Genomic DNA, 22,941 nt, shown 5'->3' on the forward strand with positions numbered 1-22,941 from the left:
TTGCGGTGAGGCAATATCACGGCAGTTGGGCAGATATTTTAGAATTTCCATTAATACATTGGCAATCTCTGTGGAGGACTGAAACAATTCGATATGTCCTGTTACTGTTATGAACCTTTTGTTTCTTTAATGCTCTTTGCACACTTTTTCATCGGGTGACTGTAATGTATTTCAACCAAATCTAATTAAGAGCGCATTATGTGGTGACATTTGCAGTACATGAAACATTATAACACTGCCATTTACGTCAATAACCACAACTTGATTAAGACATATGTATTGCAGCGACAGTATTTCCCAGTTACAAATGGGAATAAAAACAACATCCGCGAGGGATTGAACCAACGACATTTAACTGATGTTGCCAATGGAGCGCGTTACAGAGAGCGCGAGGTCCCGCCTTTACAGTCACACGCTGATGATAATACAGATGTTTAAATAAACAGGCATATCTGTGGACTTGTGGTCTTTCTACATTGGGACTCATAGTCTAGTCCTAGGCTATTGTAGGCACTGGCGTATCTTTTAGTGGAATGAGAGGCATTCTGTAGTCGCGTGAAAGGACCTTTCAAGTCAATCTGATCTGTATTGTCCTGTGAAAAAAAGCGTTCTTAGACACAGTGAGGAGTTTTTGGGGATAATGGGAAAATCATTTCCAACTAAATGACAGGAATTTCTTAGTCCAATCATGAGGTGTGCTAGGCTTTTTTATACTGTGGCGGAAAGAGAGAGAGTATAACAGTCATTATAAATAAATGGCCAAGGAAGTGACAGTTTATGGAAGGAACAATTTGCACATAGTTTTAGAATGTGGTCAGGAGGAGGACAATGTGCTTACACATATGAAACATTAGAAGGTAGACATTATGGAAGCACATATATTTCTTTATTTTTATTGTATTTGGGGAGAGGGGGTTAATATAGCACGTCCAATGTGGAAAAGTGCTTTCCATAGCACCTTGCAGGTGGGCGACATCTCGAGCTGTGCAGTAGCCACCCATGCCCCAGATGTCAAAGAGAACAAGAAGTTACACATGTTGGAAATGAGGGTGAGACATTGAGGAGATATGATCCCCGTATGAAGCCGAGAGAAGGAGGAGGCGTGAACGTGCATCCATGTATGCAGGCGAGAAGGGAAGGAGCATTGGTCATGCATCCCTGCATGAGGGTGAGACAGGGAGGAGATATGATCCCCGTATGAAGCCGAGAGAAGGAGGAGGCGTGAACGTGCATCCATGTATGCAGGCGAGAAGGGAAGGAGCATTGGTCATGCATCCCTGCATGAGGGTGAGACAGGGAGGAGATATGATCCCTGTATGAAGCCGAGAGAAGGAGGAGGCGTGAACGTGCATCCATGTATGCGGGCAAGACAGGAAGGAGCATTGGTCATGCATCCCTGCATGAGGGTGAGACAGGGAGGGGATATGATCCCCGTATGAAGCCGAGAGAAGGAGGAGGCGTGAACGTGCATCCATGTATGCGGGAGAGACAGGAAGGAGCATTGGTCATGCATCCCTGCATGAGGGTGAGACAGGGAGGAGATATGATCCCCGTATGAAGCCGAGAGAAGGAGGAGGCGTGAACGTGCATCCATGTATGCAGGCGAGACGGGAAGGAGCATTGGTCATGCATCCCTTCCTGAGGGTGAGACAGGGAGGAGATAAAATCCCCGTATGAAGCCGAGAGAACGAGGAGACATGAACGTGCATCCATGTATGCGGGCGAGAAGGGAAGGAGCATTGGTCATGCATCCCTGCATGAGGGTGAGACAGGGAGGAGATACAATCCCTGTATGAAGCCAAGAGAACGAGGCGGCATGAACATGCATCCTTGTATGCAGATGTGACATGGAGTCATCATGAACATGCATCCCTTTATAAGGACATAACATGGAGGACGCATGAACATGAATGCCTGAATTTTATGGTGGTGGCCTTCGGGTGATTTGGCACGTGCAATTGGTGAAGAGCACTTCTCCTGCGCAAAAAAATAAATGTACTATTAGCACCCCGGAGGGAGCCTCTGCACTTCTTATAGGGAGAAAACTCTGCAATGGAAGGGGACAGGGTCAATAACAGCTGTAAACTCTCACAAGACCATCACTGCTCTCACACTTTCCTGCTCTCAGGCTGGCGGGCCATTATCGGCCCTTGCTGCCGCACCATTGCCAGGTTTGTGTAACTATATTATTTCTAATTGGCTCCACTTTGATGACTTTCATTTGGATTCTGACTTGATTATTGAGATCTTAAATAAGTGACTGGGGATCAGGTGTCCACTTATTCTCATGGATAACATCACAACCAACCTTTAATTCAAACATGAGTCATGACATCACAGATGGAGTACAGCTTATGATAGAGGTGGAACGTCACATTGTAGCAGCCCAAGTAGCTCACTGTGATCTTATAGTGGTTAGTACTCTGCGTTGTGGCCGCAGCAACCTCGAATCGAATCCGAATCACGGCATTGCTTTGAGGCAATGTCACGGCAGTTGGGCAGATATTTTAGAATTTCCATTAATACATTGGCAATCTCTGTGGAGGACTGAAACAATTCGATATGTCCTGTTACTGTTATGAACCTTTTGTTTCTTTAATGCTCTTTGCACACTTTTTCATCGGGTGACTGTAATGTATTTCAACCAAATCTAATTAAGAGCGCATTATGTGGTGACATTTGCAGTACATGAAACATTATAACACTGCCATTTACGTCAATAACCACTAGCTTGATTAAGACATATGTATTGCAGCGACAGTATTTCCCAGTTACAAATGGGAATAAAAACAACATCCGCGAGGGATTGAACCAACGACATTTAACTGATGTTGCCAATGGAGCGCGTTACAGAGAGCGCGAGGTCCCGCCTTTACAGTCACACGCTGATGATAATACAGATGTTTAAATAAACAGGCATATCTGTGGACGTGTGGTCTTTCTACATTGGGACTCATAGTCTAGTCCTAGGCTATTGTAGGCACTGGCGTATCTTTTAGTGGAATGAGAGGCATTCTGTAGTCGCGTGAAAGGACCTTTCAAGTCAATCTGATCTGTATTGTCCTGTGAAAAAAAGCGTTCTTAGACACAGTGAGGAGTTTTTGGGGATAATGGGAAAATCATTTCCAACTAAATGACAGGAATTTCTTAGTCCAATCATGAGGTGTGCTAGGCTTTTTTATACTGTGGCGGAAAGAGAGACAGTATAACAGTCATTATAAATAAAGGGCCAAGGAAGTGACAGTTTATGGAAGGAACAATTTGCACATAGTTTTAGAATGTGGTCAGGAGGAGGACAATGTGCTTACACATATGAAACATTAGAAGGTAGACATTATGGAAGCACATATATTTCTTTATTTTTATTGTATTTGGGGAGAGGGGGTTAATATAGCACGTCCAATGTGGAAAAGTGCTTTCCATAGCACCTTGCAGGTGGGCGACATCTAGAGCTGTGCAGTAGCCACCCATGCCCCAGACGTGAAAGAGAACAAGAAGTTACACATGTTGGAAGTGAGGGTGAGACATTGAGGAGATATGATCCCCGTATGAAGCCGAGAGAAGGAGGAGGCGTGAACGTGCATCCATGTATGCAGGCGAGAAGGGAAGGAGCATTGGTCATGCATCCCTGCATGAGGGTGAGACAGGGAGGAGATATGATCCCCGTATGAAGCCGAGAGAAGGAGGAGGCGTGAACGTGCATCCATGTATGCGGGCGAGACAGGAAGGAGCATTGGTCATGCATCCCTGCATGAGGGTGAGACAGGGAGGAGATATGATCCCCGTATGAAGCCGAGAGAAGGAGGAGGCGTGAACGTGCATCCATGTATGCAGGCGAGAAGGGAAGGAGCATTGGTCATGCATCCCTGCATGAGGGTGAGACAGGGAGGAGATATGATCCCTGTATGAAGCCGAGAGAAGGAGGAGGCGTGAACATGCATCCATGTATGCGGGCGAGACAGGAAGGAGCATTGGTCATGCATCCCTGCATGAGGGTGAGACAGGGAGGAGATATGATCCCCGTATGAAGCCGAGAGAAGGAGGAGGCGTGAACGTGCATCCATGTATGCAGGCGAGACGGGAAGGAGCATTGGTCATGCATCCCTTCCTGAGGGTGAGACAGGGAGGAGATAAAATCCCCGTATGAAGCCGAGAGAACGAGGAGACATGAACGTGCATCCATGTATGCGGGCGAGAAGGGAAGGAGCATTGGTCATGCATCCCTGCATGAGGGTGAGACAGGGAGGAGATAAAATCCCTGTATGAAGCCAAGAGAACGAGGCGGCATGAACATGCATCCTTGTATGCAGGTGTGACATGGAGTCATCATGAACATGCATCCCTTTATAAGGACATAACATGGAGGACGCATGAACATGAATGCCTGAATTTTATGGTGGTGGCCTTCGGGTGATTTGGCACGTGCAATTGGTGAAGAGCACTTCTCCTGCGCAAAAAAATAAATGTACTATTAGCACCCCGGAGGGAGCCTCTGCACTTCTTATAGGGAGAAAATTCTGCAATGGAAGGGGACAGGGTCAATAACAGCTGTAAACTCTCACAAGACCATCACTGCTCTCACACTTTCCTGCTCTCAGGCTGGCGGGCCATTATCGGCCCTGGCTGCCGCACCATTGCCAGGTTTGTGTAACTATATTATTTCTAATTGGCTCCACTTTGATGACTTTCATTTGGATTCTGACTTGATTATTGAGATCTTAAATAAGTGACTGGGGATCAGGTGTCCACTTATTCTCATGGATAACATCACAACCAACCTTTAATTCAAACATGAGTCATGACATCACAGATGGAGTACAGCTTATGATAGAGGTGGAACGTCACATTGTAGCAGCCCAAGTAGCTCGCCGTGATCGTATAGTGGTTAGTACTCTGCGTTGTGGCCGCAGCAACCTCGGTTCGAATCCGAGTCACGGCATTGCAGTGAGGCAATGTCACGGCAGTTGGGCAGATATTTTAGAATTTCCATTAATACATTGGCAATCTCTGTGGAGGACTGAAACAATTCGATATGTCCTGTTACTGTTATGAACCTTTTGTTTCTTTAATGCTCTTTGCACACTTTTTCATCGGGTGACTGTAATGTATTTCAACCAAATCTAATTAAGAGCGCATTATGTGGTGACATTTGCAGTACATGAAACATTATAACACTGCCATTTACGTCAATAACCACTAGCTTGATTAAGACATATGTATTGCAGCGACAGTATTTCCCAGTTACAAATGGGAATAAAAACAACATCCGCGAGGGATTGAACCAACGACATTTAACTGATGTTGCCAATGGAGCGCGTTACAGAGAGCGCGAGGTCCCGCCTTTGCAGTCACACGCTGATGATAATACAGATGTTTAAATAAACAGGCATATCTGTGGACTTGTGGTCTTTCTACATTGGGACTCATAGTCTAGTCCTAGGCTATTATAGGCACTGGCGTATCTTTTAGTGGAATGAGAGGCATTCTGTAGTCGCGTGAAAGGACCTTTCAAGTCAATCTGATCTGTATTGTCCTGTGAAAAAAAGCGTTCTTAGACACAGTGAGGAGTTTTTGGGGATAATGGGAAAATCATTTCCAACTAAATGACAGGAATTTCTTAGTCCAATCATGAGGTGTGCTAGGCTTTTTTATACTGTGGCGGAAAGAGAGACAGTATAACAGTCATTATAAATAAAGGGCCAAGGAAGTGACAGTTTATGGAAGGAACAATTTGCACATAGTTTTAGAATGTGGTCAGGAGGAGGACAATGTGCTTACACATATGAAACATTAGAAGTTAGACATTATGGAAGCACATATATTTCTTTATTTTTATTGTATTTGGGGAGAGGGGGTTAATATAGCACGTCCAATGTGCAAAAGTGCTTTCCATAGCACCTTGCAGGTGGGCGACATCTAGAGCTGTGCAGTAGCCACCTATGCCCCAGACGTGAAAGAGAACAAGAAGTTACACATGTTGGAAGTGAGGGTGAGACATTGAGGAGATATGATCCCCGTATGAAGCCGAGAGAAGGAGGAGGCGTGAACGTGCATCCATGTATGCAGGCGAGAAGGGAAGGAGCATTGGTCATGCATCCCTGCATGAGGGTGAGACAGGGAGGAGATATCATCCCCGTATGAAGCCGAGAGAAGGAGGAGGCGTGAACGTGCATCCATGTATGCGGGCGAGACAGGAAGGAGCATTGGTCATGCATCCCTGCATGAGGGTGAGACAGGGAGGAGATATGATCCCCGTATGAAGCCGTGAGAAGGAGGAGGCGTGAAGGTGCATCCATGTATGCAGGCGAGAAGGGAAGGAGCATTGGTCATGCATCCCTGCATGAGGGTGAGACAGGGAGGAGATATGATCCCCGTATGAAGCCGAGAGAAGGAGGAGGCGTGAACGTGCATCCATGTATGCGGGCGAGACAGGAAGGAGCATTGGTCATGCATCCCTGCATGAGGGTGAGACAGGGAGGAGATATGATCCCCGTATGAAGCCGAGAGAAGGAGGAGGTGTGAACGGGCATCCATGTATGCGGGCGAGACGGGAAGGAGCATTGGTCATGCATCCCTTCCTGAGGGTGAGACAGGGAGGAGATAAAATCCCTGTATGAAGCCGAGAGAACGAGGAGACATGAACGTGCATCCATGTATGCGGGCGAGAAGGGAAGGAGCATTGGTCATGCATCCCTGCATGAGGGTGAGACAGGGAGGAGATAAAATCCCTGTATGAAGCCAAGAGAACGAGGCGGCATGAACATGCATCCTTGTATGCAGGTGTGACATGGAGTCATCATGAACATGCATCCCTTTATAAGGACATAACATGGAGGACCCATGAACATGAATGCCTGAATTTTTTGGTGGTGGCCTTCGGGTGATTTGGCACGTGCAATTGGTGAAGAGCACTTCTCCTGCGCAAAAAAATAAATGTACTATTAGCACCCCGGAGGGAGCCTCTGCACTTCTTATAGGGAGAAAACTCTGCAATGGAAGGGGACAGGGTCAATAACAGCTGTAAACTCTCACAAGACCATCACTGCTCTCACACTTTCCTGCTCTCAGGCTGGCGGGCCATTATCGGCCTTGGCTGCCGCACCATTGCCAGGTTTGTGTAACTATATTATTTCTAATTGGCTCCACTTTGATGACTTTCATTTGGATTCTGACTTGATTATTGAGATCTTAAATAAGTGACTGGGGATCAGGTGTCCACTTATTCTCATGGATAACATCACAACCAACCTTTAATTCAAACATGAGCCATGACATCACAGATGGAGTACAGCTTATGATAGAGGTGGAACGTCACATTGTAGCAGCCCAAGTAGCTCGCCGTGATCGTATAGTGGTTAGTACTCTGCGTTGTGGCCGCAGCAACCTCGGTTCGATTCCGAGTCACGGCATTGCGGTGAGGCAATGTCACAGCAGTTGGGCAGATATTTTAGAATTTCCATTAATACATTGGCAATCTCTGTGGAGGACTGAAACAATTCGATATGTCCTGTTACTGTTATGAACCTTTTGTTTCTTTAATGCTCTTTGCACACTTTTTCATCGGGTGACTGTAATGTATTTCAACCAAATCTAATTAAGAGCGCATTATGTGGTGACATTTGCAGTACATGAAACATTATAACACTGCCATTTACGTCAATAACCACTAGCTTGATTAAGACATATGTATTGCAGCGACAGTATTTCCCAGTTACAAATGGGAATAAAAACAACATCCGCGAGGGATTGAACCAACGACATTTAACTGATGTTGCCAATGGAGCGCGTTACAGAGAGCGCGAGGTCCCGCCTTTACAGTCACACGCTGATGATAATACAGATGTTTAAATAAACAGGCATATCTGTGGACTTGTGGTCTTTCTACATTGGGACTCATAGTCTAGTCCTAGGCTATTGTAGGCACTGGCGTATCTTTTAGTGGAATGAGAGGCATTCTGTAGTCGCGTGAAAGGACCTTTCAAGTCAATCTGATCTGTATTGTCCTGTGAAAAAAAGCGTTCTTAGACACAGTGAGGAGTTTTTGGGGATAATGGGAAAATCATTTCCAACTAAATGACAGGAATTTCTTAGTCCAATCATGAGGTGTGCTAGACTTTTTTATACTGTGGCGGAAAGAGAGACAGTATAACAGTCATTATAAATAAAGGGCCAAGGAAGTGACAGTTTATGGAAGGAACAATTTGCACATAGTTTTAGAATGTGGTCAGGAGGAGGACAATGTGCTTACACATATGAAACATTAGAAGGTAGACATTATGGAAGCACATATATTTCTTTATTTTTATTGTATTTGGGGAGAGGGGGTTAATATAGCACGTCCAATGTGGAAAAGTGCTTTCCATAGCACCTTGCAGCTGGGCGACATCTAGAGCTGTGCAGTAGCCACCCATGCCCCAGACGTCAAAGAGAACAAGAAGTTACACATGTTGGAAGTGAGGGTGAGACATTGAGGAGATATGATCCCCGTATGAAGCCGAGAGAAGGAGGAGGCGTGAACGTGCATCCATGTATGCAGGCGAGAAGGGAAGGAGCATTGGTCATGCATCCCTGCATGAGGGTGAGACAGGGAGGAGATATGATCCCCGTATGAAGCCGAGAGAAGGAGGAGGCGTGAACGTGCATCCATGTATGCGGGCGAGACAGGAAGGAGCATTGGTCATGCATCCCTGCATGAGGGTGAGACAGGGAGGAGATATGATCCCCGTATGAAGCCGAGAGAAGGAGGAGGCGTGAACGTGCATCCATGTATGCAGGCGAGAAGGGAAGGAGCATTGGTCATGCATCCCTGCATAAGGGTGAGACAGGGAGGAGATATGATCCCCGTATGAAGCCGAGAGAAGGAGGAGGCGTGAACGTGCATCCATGTATGCGGGCGAGACAGGAAGGAGCATTGGTCATGCATCCCTGCATGAGGGTGGGACAGGGAGGAGATATGATCCCCGTATGAAGCCGAGAGAAGGAGGAGGCGTGAACGTGCATCCATGTATGCGGGCGAGACAGGAAGGAGCATTGGTCATGCATCCCTGCATGAGGGTGAGACAGGGAGGAGATATGATCCCCGTATGAAGCCGTGAGAAGGAGGAGGCGTGAACGTGCATCCATGTATGCAGGCGAGACGGGAAGGAGCATTGGTCATGCATCCCTTCCTGAGGGTGAGACAGGGAGGAGATAAAATCCCTGTATGAAGCCGAGAGAACGAGGAGACATGAACGTGCATCCATGTATGCGGGCGAGAAGGGAAGGAGCATTGGTCATGCATCCCTGCATGAGGGTGAGACAGGGAGGAGATAAATTCCCTGTATGAAGCCAAGAGAACGAGGCGGCATGAACATGCATCCTTGTATGCAGGTGTGACATGGAGTCATCATGAACATGCATCCCTTTATAAGGACATAACATGGAGGACGCATGCACATGAATGCCTGAATTTTATGGTGGTGGCCTTCGGGTGATTTGGCACGTGCAATTGGTGAAGAGCACTTCTCCTGCGCAAAAAAATAAATGTACTATTAGCACCCCTGAGGGAGCCTCTGTACTTCCTATAGGGAGAAAACTCTGCAATGGAAGGGGACAGGGTCAATAATAGCTGTAAACTCTCACAAGACCATCACTGCTCTCACACTTTCCTGCTCTCAGGCTGGCGGGCCATTATCGGCCCTGGCTGCCACACTATTGCCAGGTTTGTGTAACTATATTATTTCTAATTGGCTCCACTTTGATGACTTTCATTTGGATTCTGACTTGATTATTGAGATCTTAAATAAGTGACTGGGGATCAGGTGTCCACTTATTCTCATGGATAACATCACAACCAACCTTTAATTCAAACATGAGTCATGACATCACAGATGGAGTACAGCTTATGACAGAGGTGGAACGTCACATCGTAGTAGCCCAAGTAGCTCGCCGTGATCGTATAGTGGTTAGTACTCTGCGTTGTGGCCGCAGCAACCTCGGTTCGATTCCGAGTCACGGCATTGCGGTGAGGCAATGTCACAGCAGTTGGGCAGATATTTTAGAATTTCCATTAATACATTGGCAATCTCTGTGGAGGACTGAAACAATTCGATATGTCCTGTTACTGTTATGAACCTTTTGTTTCTTTGCACACTTTTTCATCGGGTGACTGTAATGTATTTCAACCAAATCTAATTAAGAGCACATTATGTGGTGACATTTGCAGTACATGAAACATTATAACACTGCCATTTACGTCAATAACCACTAGCTTGATTAAGACATATGTATTGCAGCGACAGTATTTCCCAGTTACAAATGGGAATAAAAACAACATCCGCGAGGGATTGAACCAACGACATTTAACTGATGTTGCAAATGGAGCGCGTTACAGAGAGCGCGAGGTCCCGCCTTTACAGTCACACGCTGATGATAATACAGATGTTTAAATAAACAGGCATATCTGTGGACTTGTGGTCTTTCTACATTGGGACTCATAGTCTAGTCCTAGGCTATTGTAGGCACTGGCGTATCTTTTAGTGGAATGAGAGGCATTCTGTAGTCGCGTGAAAGGACCTTTCAAGTCAATCTGATCTGTATTGTCCTGTGAAAAAAAGCGTTCTTAGACACAGTGAGGAGTTTTTGGGGATAATGGGAAAATCATTTCCAACTAAATGACAGGAATTTCTTAGTCCAATCATGAGGTGTGCTAGGCTTTTTTATACTGTGGCGGAAAGAGAGACAGTATAACAGTCATTATAAATAAAGGGCCAAGGAAGTGACAGTTTATGGAAGGAACAATTTGCACATAGTTTTAGAATGTGGTCAGGAGGAGGACAATGTGCTTACACATATGAAACATTAGAAGGTAGACATTATGGAAGCACATATATTTCTTTATTTTTATTGTATTTGGGGAGAGGGGGTTAATATAGCACGTCCAATGTGGAAAAGTGCTTTCCATAGCACCTTGCAGGTGGGCGACATCTAGAGCTGTGCAGTAGCCACCCATGCCCCAGACGTCAAAGAGAACAAGAAGTTACACATGTTGGAAGTGAGGGTGAGACATTGAGGAGATATGATCCCCGTATGAAGCCGAGAGAAGGAGGAGGCGTGAACGTGCATCCATGTATGCAGGCGAGAAGGGAAGGAGCATTGGTCATGCATCCCTGCATGAGGGTGAGACAGGGAGGAGATATGATCCCCGTATGAAGCCGAGAGAAGGAGGAGGCGTGAACGTGCATCCATGTATGCGGGCGAGACAGGAAGGAGCATTGGTCATGCATCCCTGCATGAGGGTGAGACAGGGAGGAGATATGATCCCCGTATGAAGCCGAGATAAGGAGGAGGCGTGAACGTGCATCCATGTATGCAGGCGAGAAGGGAAGGAGCATTGGTCATGCATCCCTGCATAAGGGTGAGACAGGGAGGAGATATGATCCCCGTATGAAGCCGAGAGAAGGAGGAGGCGTGAACGTGCATCCATGTATGCGGGCGAGACAGGAAGGAGCATTGGTCATGCATCCCTGCATGAGGGTGGGACAGGGAGGAGATATGATCCCCGTATGAAGCCGAGAGAAGGAGGAGGCGTGAACGTGCATCCATGTATGCGGGCGAGAAGGGAAGGAGCATTGGTCATGCATCCCTGCATGAGGGTGAGACAGGGAGGAGATATGATCCCTGTATGAAGCCGAGAGAAGGAGGAGGCGTGAACGTGCATCCATGTATGCGGGCGAGACAGGAAGGAGCATTGGTCATGCATCCCTGCATGAGGGTGAGACAGGGAGGAGATATGATCCCCGTATGAAGCCGATAGAAGGAGGAGGCGTGAACGTGCATCCATGTATGCAGGCGAGACGGGAAGGAGCATTGGTCATGCATCCCTTCCTGAGGGTGAGACAGGGAGGAGATAAAATCCCCGTATGAAGCCGAGAGAACGAGGAGACATGAACGTGCATCCATGTATGCGGGCGAGAAGGGAAGGAGCATTGGTCATGCATCCCTGCATGAGGGTGAGACAGGGAGGAGATAAATTCCCTGTATGAAGCCAAGAGAACGAGGCGGACTGAACATGCATCCTTGTATGCAGGTGTGACATGGAGTCATCATGAACATGCATCCCTTTATAAGGACATAACATGGAGGACGCATGCACATGAATGCCTGAATTTTATGGTGGTGGCCTTCGGGTGATTTGGCATGTGCAATTGGTGAAGAGCACTTCTCCTGCGCAAAAAAATAAATGTACTATTAGCACCCCTGAGGGAGCCTCTGTACATCCTATAGGGAGAAAACTCTGCAATGGAAGGGGACAGGGTCAATAACAGCTGTAAACTCTCACAAGACCATCACTGCTCTCACACTTTCCTGCTCTCAGGCTGGCGGGCCATTATCGGCCCTGGCTGCCACACCATTGCCAGGTTTGTGTAACTATATTATTTCTAATTGGCTCCACTTTGATGACTTTCATTTGGATTCTGACTTGATTATTGAGATCTTAAATAAGTGACTGGGGATCAGGTGTCCACTTCTTCTCATGGATAACATCACAACCAACCTTTAATTCAAACATGAGACATGACATCACAGATGGAGTACAGCTTATGACAGAGGTGGAACGTCACATCGTAGTAGCCCAAGTAGCTCGCTGTGATCGTATAGTGGTTAGTACTCTGCGTTGTGGCCGCAGCAACCTCGGTTCGAATCCGAGTCACGGCATTCCGGTGAGGCAATGTCACGGCAGTTGGGCAGATATTTTAGAATTTCCATTAATACATTGGCAATCTCTGTGGAGGACTGAAACAATTCGATATGTCCTGTTACTGTTATGAACCTTTTGTTTCTTTAATGCTCTTTGCACACTTTTTCATCGGGTGACTGTAATGTATTTCAACCAAATCTAATTAAGAGCGCATTATGTGGTGACATTTGCATTACATGAAACATTATAACACTGCCATTTACGTCAATAACCACTAGCTTGATTAAGACATATGTATTGCAGCGACAGTATTTCCCAGTTACAAATGGGAATAAAAACAACATCCGCGAGGGATTGAACCAACGACATTTAACTGATGTTGCCAATGGAGCGCGTTACAGAGAGCGCGAGGTCCCGCCTTTACAGTCACACGCTGATGATAATACAGATGTTTAAATAAACAGGCATATCTGTGGACTTTTGGTCTTTCTACATTGGGACTCATAGTCTAGTCCTAGGCTATTGTAGGCACTGGCGTATATTTTAGTGGAATGAGAGGCATTCTGAAGTCGCGTGAAAGGACCTTTCAAGTCAATCTGATCTGTATTGTCCTGTGAAAAAAAGCGTTCTTAGACACAGTGAGGAGTTTTTGGGGATAATGGGAAAATCATTTCCAACTAAATGACAGGAATTTCTTAGTCCAATCATGAGGTGTGCTAGGCTTTTTTATACTGTGGCGGAAAGAGAGAGAGTATAACAGTCATTATAAATAAAGGGCCAAGGAAGTGACAGTTTATGGAAGGAACAATTTGCACATAGTTTTAGAATGTGGTCAGGAGGAGGACAATGTGCTTACACATATGAAACATTAGAAGGTAGACATTATGGAAGCACATATATTTCTTTATTTTTATTGTATTTGGGGAGAGGGGGTTAATATAGCACGTCCAATGTGGAAAAGTGCTTTCCATAGCACCTTGCAGGTGGGCGACATCTAGAGCTGTGCAGTAGCCACCCATGCCCCAGACGTCAAAGAGAACAAGAAGTTACACATGTTGGAAGTGAGGGTGAGACATTGAGGAGATATGATACCCTATGAAGCCGAGAGAAGGAGGAGGCGTGAACGTGCATCCATGTATGCAGGCGAGAAGGGAAGGAGCATTGGTCATGCATCCCTGCATGAGGGTGAGACAGGGAGGAGATATGATCCCCGTATGAAGCCGAGAGAAGGAGGAGGCGTGAACATGCATCCATGTATGCGGGCGAGACAGGAAGGAGCATTGGTCATGCATCCCTGCATGAGGGTGAGACAGGGAGGAGATATGATCCCCGTATGAAGCCGAGAGAAGGAGGAGGCGTGAACGTGCATCCATGTATGCAGGCGAGAAGGGAAGGAGCATTGGTCATGCATCCCTGCATGAGGGTGAGACAGGGAGGAGATATGATCCCCGTATGAAGCCGAGAGAAGGAGGAGGCGTGAACGTGCATCCATGTATGCGGGCGAGACAGGAAGGAGCATTGGTCATGCATCCCTGCATGAGGGTGAGACAGGGAGGAGATATGATCCCCGTATGAAGCCGAGAGAAGGAGGAGGCGTGAACGTGCATCCATGTATGCGGGCGAGACGGGAAGGAGCATTGGTCATGCATCCCTTCCTGAGGGTGAGACAGGGAGGAGATAAAATCCCCGTATGAAGCCGAGAGAACGAGGAGACATGAACGTGCATCCATGTATGCGGGCGAGAAGGGAAGGAGCATTGGTCATGCATCCCTGCATGAGGGTGAGACAGGGAGGAGATAAAATCCCTGTATGAAGCCAAGAGAACGAGGCGGCATGAACATGCATCCTTGTATGCAGGTGTGACATGGAGTCATCATGAACATGCATCCCTTTATAAGGACATAACATGGAGGACGCATGAACATGAATGCCTGAATTTTATGGTGGTGGCCTTCGGGTGATTTGGCACGTGCAATTGGTGAAGAGCACTTCTCCTGCGCAAAAAAATAAATGTACTATTAGCACCCCGGAGGGAGCCTCTGCACTTCTTATAGGGAGAAAACTCTGCAATGGAAGGGGACAGGGTCAATAACAGCTGTAAACTCTCACAAGACCATCACTGCTCTCACACTTTCCTGCTCTCAGGCTGGCGGGCCATTATCGGCCCTGGCTGCCGCACCATTGCCAGGTTTGTGTAACTATATTATTTCTAATTGGCTCCACTTTGATGACTTTCATTTGGATTCTGACTTGATTATTGAGATCTTAAATAAGTGACTGGGGATCAGGTGTCCACTTATTCTCATGGATAACATCACAACCAACCTTTAATTCAAACATGAGCCATGACATCACAGATGGAGTACAGCTTATGATAGAGGTGGAACGTCACATTGTAGCAGCCCAAGTAGCTCGCCGTGATTGTATAGTGGTTAGTACTCTGAGTTGTGGCCGCAGCAACCTCGGTTCGAATCCGAGTCACGGCATTGCGGTGAGGCAATGTCACGGCAGTTGGGCAGATATTTTAGAATTTCCATTAATACATTGGCAATCTCTGTGGAGGACTGAAACAATTCGATATGTCCTGTTACTGTTATGAACCTTTTGTTTCTTTAATGCTCTTTGCACACTTTTTCATCGGGTGACTGTAATGTATTTCAACCAAATCTAATTAAGAGTGCATTATGTGGTGACATTTGCATTACATGAAACATTATAACACTGCCATTTACGTCAATAACCACTAGCTTGATTAAGACATATGTATTGCAGCGACAGTATTTCCCAGTTACAAATGGGAATAAAAACAACATCCGCGAGGGATTGAACCAACGACATTTAACTGATGTTGCCAATGGAGCGTGTTACAGAGAGCGCGAGGTCCCGCCTTTACAGTCACACGCTGATGATAATACAGATGTTTAAATAAACAGGCATATCTGTGGACTTGTGGTCTTTCTACATTGGGACTCATAGTCTAGTCCTAGGCTATTGTAGGCACTGGCGTATCTTTTAGTGGAATGAGAGGCATTCTGTAGTCGCGTGAAAGGACCTTTCAAGTCAATCTGATCTGTATTGTCCTGTGAAAAAGAGCGTTCTTAGACACAGTGAGGAGTTTTTGGGGATAATGGGAAAATCATTTCCAACTAAATGACAGGAATTTCTTAGTCCAATCATGAGGTGTGCTAGGCTTTTTTATACTGTGGCGGAAAGAGAGAGAGTATAACAGTCATTATAAATAAAGGGCCAAGGAAGTGACAGTTTATGGAAGGAACAATTTGCACATAGTTTTAGAATGTGGTCAGGAGGAGGACAATGTGCTTACACATATGAAACATTAGAAGGTAGACATTATGGAAGCACATATATTTCTTTATTTTTATTGTATTTGGGGAGAGGGGGTTAATATAGCACGTCCAATGTGGAAAAGTGCTTTCCATAGCACCTTGCAGGTGGGCGACATCTAGAGCTGTGCAGTAGCCACCCATGCCCCAGACGTCAAAGAGAACAAGAAGTTACACATGTTGGAAGTGAGGGTGAGACATTGAGGAGATATGATCCCCGTATGAAGCCGAGAGAAGGAGGAGGCGTGAACGTGCATCCATGTATGCAGGCAAGAAGGGAAGGAGCATTGGTCATGCATCCCTGCATGAGGGTGAGACAGGGAGGAGATATGATCCCCGTATGAAGCCGAGAGAAGGAGGAGGCGTGAACATGCATCCATGTATGCGGGCGAGACAGGAAGGAGCATTGGTCATGCATCCCTGCATGAGGGTGAGACAGGGAGGAGATATGATCCCCGTATGAAGCCGAGAGAAGGAGGAGGCGTGAACGTGCATCCATGTATGCGGGCGAGACAGGAAGGAGCATTGGTCATGCATCCCTGCATGAGGGTGAGACAGGGAGGAGATATGATCCCCGTATGAAGCCGGGAAAAGGAGAAGGCGTGAACGTGCATCCATGTATGCGGGCGAGACGGGAAGGAGCATTGGTCATGCATCCCTTCCTGAGGGTGAGACAGGGAGGAGATAAAATCCCTGTATGAAGCCGAGAGAACGAGGAGACATGAACGTGCATCCATGTATGCGGGCGAGAAGGGAAGGAGCATTGGTCATGCATCCCTGCATGAGGGTGAGACAGGGAGGAGATAAAATCCCTGTATGAAGCCAAGAGAACGAGGCGGCATGAACATGCATCCTTGTATGCAGGTGTGACATGGAGTCATCATGAACATGCATCCCTTTATAAGGCCATAACATGGAGGACGCATGAACATGAATGCCTGAATTTTATGGTGGTGGCCTTCGGGTGATTTGGCACGTGCAATTGGTGAAGAGCACTTCTCCTGCGCAAAAAAATAAATGTACTATTAGCACCCCGGAGGGAGCCTCTGCACTTCTTATAGGGAGAAAACTCTGCAATGGAAGGGGACAGGGTCAATAACAGCTGTAAACTCTCACAAGACCATCACTGCTCTCACACTTTCCTGCTCTCAGGCTGGCGGGCCATTATCGGCCCTGGCTGCCGCACCATTGCCAGGTTTGTGTAACTATATTATTTCTAATTGGCTCCACTTTGATGACTTTCATTTGGATTCTGACTTGATTATTGAGATCTTAAATAAGTGACTGGGGATCAGGTGTCCACTTATTCTCATGGATAACATCACAACCAACCTTTAATTCAACATGAGTCATGACATCACAGATGGAGTACAGCTTATGATAGAGGTGGAACGTCATATTGCAGCAGCCCAAGTAGCTCGCTGTGATCATATAGTGGTTAGTACTCTGCGTTGTGGCCGCAGCAACCTCGGTTCGAATCCGAGTCACGGCATTGCAGTGAGGTAATGTCACGGCAGTTGGGCAGATATTTTAGAATTTCCATTAATGCATTGGCAATCTCTGTGGAGGACTGAAACAATTCGATATGTCCTGTTACTGTTATGAACCTTTTGTTTCTTTAATGCTCTTTGCACACTTTTTCATCGGGTGACTGTAATGTATTTCAACCAAATCTAATTAAGAGCGCATTATGTGGTGACATTTGCAGTACATGAAACATTATAACACTGCCATTTACGTCAATAACCACTAGCTTGATTAAGACATATGTATTGCAGCGACAGTATTTCCCAGTTACAAATGGGAATAAAAACAACATCCGCGAGGGATTGAACCAACGACATTTAACTGATGTTGCCAATGGAGCGCGTTACAGAGAGCGCGATGTCCCGCCTTTACAGTCACACGCTGATGATAATACAGATGTTTAAATAAACAGGCATATCTGTGGACTTGTGGTCTTTCTACATTGGGACTCATAGTCTAGTTCTAGGCTATTGTAGGCACTGGCGTATCTTTTAGTGGAATGAGAGGCATTCTGTAGTCGCGTGAAAGGACCTTTCAAGTCAATCTGATCTGTATTGTCCTGTGAAAAAAAGCGTTCTTAGACACAGTGAGGAGTTTTTGGGGATAATGGGAAAATCATTTCCAACTAAATGACAGGAATTTCTTAGTCCAATCATGAGGTGTGCTAGGCTTTTTTATACTGTGGCGGAAAGAGAGACAGTATAACAGTCATTATAAATAAAGGGCCAAGGAAGTGACAGTTTATGGAAGGAACAATTTGCACATAGTTTTAGAATGTGGTCAGGAGGAGGACAATGTGCTTACACATATGAAACATTAGAAGGTAGACATTATGGAAGCACATATATTTCTTTATTTTTATTGTATTTGGGGAGAGGGGGTTAATATAGCACGTCCAATGTGGAAAAGTGCTTTCCATAGCACCTTGAGGGTGGGCGACATCTAGAGCTGTGCAGTAGCCACCCATGCCCCAGACGTCAAAGAGAACAAGAAGTTACACATGTTGGAAGTGAGGGTGAGACATTGAGGAGATATGATCCCCGTATGAAGCCGAGAGAAGGAGGAGGCGTGAACGTGCATCCATGTATGCAGGCGAGAAGGGAAGGAGCATTGGTCATGCATCCCTGCATGAGGGTGAGACAGGGAGGAGATATGATCCCCGTATGAAGCCGAGAGAAGGAGGAGGCGTGAACATGCATCCATGTATGCGGGCGAGACAGGAAGGAGCATTGGTCATGCATCCCTGCATGAGGGTGAGACAGGGAGGAGATATGATCCCCGTATGAAGCCGAGAGAAGGAGGAGGCGTGAACGTGCATCCATGTATGCAGGCGAGAAGGGAAGGAGCATTGGTCATGCATCCCTGCATGAGGGTGAGACAGGGAGGAGATATGATCCCTGTATGAAGCTGAGAGAAGGAGGAGGCGTGAACGTGCATCCATGTATGCGGGCGAGACAGGAAGGAGCATTGGTCATGCATCCCTGCATGAGGGTGAGACAGGGAGGAGATATGATCCCCGTATGAAGCCGAGAGAAGGAGGAGGCGTGAACGTGCATCCATGTATGCGGGCGAGACGGGAAGGAGCATTGGTCATGCATCCCTTCCTGAGGGTGAGACAGGGAGGAGATAAAATCCCCGTATGAAGCCGAGAGAACGAGGAGACATGAACGTGCATCCATGTATGCGGGCGAGAAGGGAAGGAGCATTGGTCATGCATCCCTGCATGAGGGTGAGACAGGGAGGAGATAAAATCCCTGTATGAAGCCAAGAGAACGAGGCGGCATGAACATGCATCCTTGTATGCATGTGTGACATGGAGTCATCATGTACATGCATCCCTTTATAAGGACATAACATGGAGGACGCATGAACATGAATGCCTGAATTTTATGGTGGTGGCCTTCGGGTGATTTGGCACGTGCAATTGGTGAACAGCACTTCTCCTGCGCAAAAAAATAAATGTACTATTAGCACCCCGGAGGGAGCCTCTGCACTTCTTATAGGGAGAAAACTCTGCAATGGAAGGGGACAGGGTCAATAACAGCTGTAAACTCTCACAAGACCATCACTGCTCTCACACTTTCCTGCTCTCAGGCTGGCGGGCCATTATCGGCCCTGGCTGCCGCACCATTGCCAGGTTTGTGTAACTATATTATTTCTAATTGGCTCCACTTTGATGACTTTCATTTGGATTCTGACTTGATTATTGAGATCTTAAATAAGTGACTGGGGATCAGGTGTCCACTTATTCTCATGGATAACATCACAACCAACCTTTAATTCAAACATGAGTCATGACATCACAGATGGAGTACAGCTTATGAAAGTGGTGGAACGTCACATTGTAGCAGCCCAAGTAGCTCACAGTGATCGTATAGTGGTTAGCACTCTGCGTTGTGACCGCAGCAACCTCGGTTCGAATCCGAGTCACGGCATTGCAGTGAGGCAATGTCACGGCAGTTGGGCAGATATTTTAGAATTTCCATTAACACATTGGCAATCTCTGTGGAGGACTGAAACAATTCGATATGTCCTGTTACTGTTATGAACCTTTTGTTTCTTTAATGCTCTTTGCACACTTTTTCATCGGGTGACTGTAATGTATTTCAACCAAATCTAATTAAGAGCGCATTATGTGGTGACATTTGCAGTACATTAAACATTATAACACTGCCATTTACGTCAATAACCACTAGCTTGATTAAGACATATGTATTGAAGCGACAGTATTTCCCAGTTACAAATGGGAATAAAAACAACATCCGCGAGGGATTGAACCAACGACATTTAACTGATGTTGCCAATGGAGCGCGTTACAGAGAGCGCGAGGTCCCGCCTTTACAGTCACACGCTGATGATAATACAGATGTTTAAATAAACAGGCATATCTGTGGACTTGTGGTCTTTCTACATTGGGACTCATAGTCTAGTCCTAGGCTATTGTAGGCACTGGCGTATCTTTTAGTGGAATGAGAGGCATTCTGTAGTCGCGTGAAAGGACCTTTCAAGTCAATCTGATCTGTATTGTCCTGTGAAAAAAAGCGTTCTTAGACACAGTGAGGAGTTTTTGGGGATAATGGAAAAATCATTTCCAACTAAATGACAGGAATTTCTTAGTCCAATCATGAGGTGTGCTAGGCTTTGTTATACTGTGGCGGAAAGAGAGAGAGTATAACAGTCATTATAAATAAAGGGCCAAGGAAGTGACAGTTTATGGAAGGAACAATTTGCACATAGTTTTAGAATGTGGTCAGGAGGAGGACAATGTGCTTACACATATGAAACATTAGAAGGTAGACATTATGGAAGCACATATATTTCTTTATTTTTATTGTATTTGGGGAGAGGGGGTTAATATAGCACGTCCAATGTGGAAAAGTGCTTTCCATAGCACCTTGCAGGGGGGCGACATCTAGAGCTGTGCAGTAGCCACCCATGCCCCAGACGTCAAAGAGAACAAGAAGTTACACATGTTGGAAGTGAGGGTGAGACATTGAGGAGATATGATCCCCGTATGAAGCCGAGAGAAGGAGGAGGCGTGAACGTGCATCCATGTATGCAGGCGAGAAGGGAAGGAGCATTGGTCATGCATCCCTGCATGAGGGTGAGACAGGGAGGAGATATGATCCCCGTATGAAGCCGAGAGAAGGAGGAGACGAGAACATGCATCCATGTATGCGGGCGAGACAGGAAGGAGCATTGGTCATGCATCCTTGCATGAGGGTGAGACAGGGAGGAGATATGATCCCCGTATGAAGCCGAGAGAAGGAGGAGGCGTGAACGTGCATCCATGTATGCAGGCGAGAAGGGAAGGAGCATTGGTCATGCATCCCTGCATGAGGGTGAGACAGGGAGGAGATATGATCCCCGTATGAAGCCGAGAGAAGGAGGAGGCGTGAACGTGCATCCATGTATGCAGGCGAGACAGGAAGGAGCATTGGTCATGCATCCCTGCCTGAGGGTGAGACAGGGAGGAGATATGATCCCCGTATGAAGCCGAGAGAAGGAGGAGGCGTGAATGTGCATCCATGTATGCGGGCGAGACGGGAAGGAGCATTGGTCATGCATCCCTTCCTGAGGGTGAGACAGGGAGGAGATAAAATCCCCGTATGAAGCCGAGAGAACGAGGAGACATGAACGTGCATCCATGTATGCGGGCGAGAAGGGAAGGAGCATTGGTCATGCATCCCTGCATGAGGGTGAGACAGGGAGGAGATAAAATCCCTGTATGAAGCCAAGAGAACGAGGCGGCATGAACATGCATCCTTGTATGCAGGTGTGACATGGAGTCATCATGAACATGCATCCCTTTATAAGGACATAACATGGAGGACGCATGAACATGAATGCCTGAATTTTATGGTGGTGGCCTTCGGGTGATTTGGCACGTGCAATTGGTGAAGAGCACTTCTCCTGCGCAAAAAAATAAATGTACTATTAGCACCCCGGAGGGAGCCTCTGCACTTCTTATAGGGAGAAAACTCTGCAATGGAAGGGGACAGGGTCAATAAGAGCTGTAAACTCTCACAAGACCATCACTGCTCTCACACTTTCCTGCTCTCAGGCTGGCGGGCCATTATCGGCCCTGGCTGCCGCACCATTGCCAGGTTTGTGTAACTATATTATTTCTAATTGGCTCCACTTTGATGACTTTCATTTGGATTCTGACTTGATTATTGAGATCTTTAATAAGTGACTGGGGATCAGGTGTCCACTTATTCTCATGGATAACATCACAACCAACCTTTAATTCAAACATGAGTCATGACATCACAGATGGAGTACAGCTTATTATAGAGGTGGAACGTCACATTGTAGCAGCCCAAGTACCTCGCCGTGATCGTATATTGGTTAATACTCTGCGTTGTGGCCGCAGCAACCTCGGTTCGATTCCGAGTCACGGCATTGCGGTGAGGCAATGTCACAGCAGTTGGGCAGATATTTTAGAATTTCCATTAATACATTGGCAATCTCCGTGGAGGACTGAAACAATTCGATATGTCCTGTTACTGTTATGAACCTTTTGTTTCTTTAATGCTCTTTGCACACTTTTTCATCGGGTGACTGTAATGTATTTCAACCAAATCTAATTAAGAGCGCATTATGTGGTTACATTTGCAGTACATGAAACATTATAACACTGCCATTTACGTCAATAACCACTAACTTGATTAAGACATATGTATTGCAGCGACAGTATTTCCCAGTTACAAATGGGAATAAAAACAACATCCGCGAGGGATTGAACCAACGACATTTAACTGATGTTGCCAATGGAGCGCGTTACAGAGAGCGCGAGGTCCCGCCTTTACAGTCACACGCTGATGATAATACAGATGTTTAAATAAACAGGCATATCTGTGGACTTGTGGTCTTTCTACATTGGGACTC

At 46.3% G+C, this 22,941-nt stretch overlaps 4 non-coding genes across 4 annotated transcripts; all 4 read left to right on the forward strand.

Moving 5' to 3' along the window:
* Positions 1-4,867: 4,867 nt before the first annotated feature.
* On the forward strand, positions 4,868-4,939 carry TRNAH-GUG (transfer RNA histidin (anticodon GUG)). Its single transcript has one exon. It is a non-coding gene; the product is annotated as a tRNA-His (tRNA).
* A 2,398-nt stretch (positions 4,940-7,337) lies between these two features.
* On the forward strand, positions 7,338-7,409 carry TRNAH-GUG (transfer RNA histidin (anticodon GUG)). Its single transcript has one exon. It is a non-coding gene; the product is annotated as a tRNA-His (tRNA).
* Positions 7,410-9,926: 2,517 nt separating this feature from the next.
* On the forward strand, positions 9,927-9,998 carry TRNAH-GUG (transfer RNA histidin (anticodon GUG)). Its single transcript has one exon. It is a non-coding gene; the product is annotated as a tRNA-His (tRNA).
* Positions 9,999-12,624: 2,626 nt separating this feature from the next.
* On the forward strand, positions 12,625-12,696 carry TRNAH-GUG (transfer RNA histidin (anticodon GUG)). Its single transcript has one exon. It is a non-coding gene; the product is annotated as a tRNA-His (tRNA).
* Positions 12,697-22,941: the final 10,245 nt, after the last annotated feature.

The sequence above is a fragment of the Ambystoma mexicanum genome (genome assembly GCF_040938575.1).
Source record: "Ambystoma mexicanum isolate Mex_15411 chromosome 12 unlocalized genomic scaffold, UKY_AmexF1_1 Mex_chr12_unloc.1, whole genome shotgun sequence".
In the NCBI taxonomy this organism is placed as follows: Eukaryota; Metazoa; Chordata; class Amphibia; order Caudata; family Ambystomatidae; genus Ambystoma; species Ambystoma mexicanum.